The sequence below is a fragment of the Orycteropus afer genome, unplaced genomic scaffold, assembly GCF_000298275.1.
Source record: "Orycteropus afer afer isolate SDZICR_OR568_19922 unplaced genomic scaffold, OryAfe1.0 scaffold00310, whole genome shotgun sequence".
In the NCBI taxonomy this organism is placed as follows: domain Eukaryota; kingdom Metazoa; phylum Chordata; class Mammalia; order Tubulidentata; family Orycteropodidae; genus Orycteropus; species Orycteropus afer.
The window spans coordinates 1517614-1519009 of record NW_006921897.1 but is presented as its reverse complement, the minus strand read 5'-3'; the positions used below and the strand labels follow the sequence as shown (position 1 = coordinate 1519009).

Genomic DNA, 1396 nt, shown 5'->3' with positions numbered 1-1396 from the left:
CTGAGAAGTTCCCACCCCAGAGATACTGAATCAGAATCTACATTTTTAACAAGATCCCTAGGGGATTCCGGAGTAGAAAGATGGCTTGAAGCCCTGATTAAAAGGTCAACTCTAGAGTTCTGCTTTCCTTTCTGATACAAAAAACTACAAGAGAACAACACCACCACCCTCAACATCAAAATTAGAAAAAGCTGGGTAATCTACAAAAATCTTAACTTTGTTTAGTACATGAAAGAGCTGAGTTTCCAAGGCAACCAGGTGAACTGAGATTCAAAGTGTGACAAGTCCCTGAGGAAATATAGGGCAAATGAGCTGTTTTACAACTGGCAGAGCACAGGAGGAAGAGATGGCTGCCATCAAAGTGGGGAAAAAGGAAACAAGTGGAACTGTTATCAGTTCTTAAAGGCTGAGTGAGTATGAGCTAATACAGAAGTTTAGAAGCCGGAGCCTGAGAGATAAGGGCAGGCCAGAACCATCCTAAGCTCTTGTGCACAGCCCCCTACTGGGTACTCAGGGAAAGAGTGAAAGCAAGAGACCTAAAAGAGCCCTGCTCACTGGTACAGGCACGCAGGCTGCGATCACCTGCTGTGGGGACACAGGCACCACACCTTCTGTCATATGTGGCAGAAACCATCTCCATCCAGGGGAAAGGTCAGAAAGTCTCCTGGGAGTATTCCAAAGGAAAACCCTCTCAAACTGGCAACAAAACTGATACAAGGCAAAGTTCAGCTGCCATAGGGTGGGCGGAGGTAGGAGAAGAGGCAGCAACACTGAGAAAGTTCCACCCCTGAGGCTCAGGTACTTAGGGCCTGCCTGACACTGAAACTCTGCTAACTAGAAAGTTGGTGGTTCAAACCCACCAGTTGCTCCCCGGAAGAAAGATGAGACAATCTACTTCAGTAACGATTTATACTGCCTTGGAAATCCAAAGGGAGGTGCTATGAGTCAACTTGATGGCAGTGGGTTTGGTTTTGTTATTGTTGTTACTGAGACTGGGGCAGAACAGAAAATATGTGGTGGGGGTGGAGCACCCTCTGTGGCTCAAGTGTCTGTCCGGCCTGCTGAGAGGGAAGGCCGAAAAACTGAGAGAAAATCTTCCCTACCCGACCCCACAGACCCCACATCCAGCACAAGCCAGCAGCAATCTACTAGTAAAGTCTGTGGTATAAAGAAAGCCAAATAAGCCAATTGACAAAGGGGCAATGGATTTAAATAGACTCCAATGATGACATACAAATGGCCAAATGAGCACATGAAAAGATGCTCCACACCATTAGCCACCAGGAAAGGGAAATCAAAACCAAAAGATGATACCAATTCATACTTTCTAGGATAGATACAGGAGCTTTGGTAGCATAGTGGCTAAGGCACTTGACTGCTAACCAGAAGGCTGGCG

General features: G+C 46.5%; 1 protein-coding gene across 1 annotated transcript in view; it reads right to left on the bottom strand.

The window, feature by feature from the left end:
- Positions 1–1396, bottom strand: part of ATP11C (ATPase phospholipid transporting 11C) — a 134298-nt gene that overhangs the window by 106412 nt on the left and 26490 nt on the right. The gene's annotated exons all lie outside the window — the stretch shown is intronic.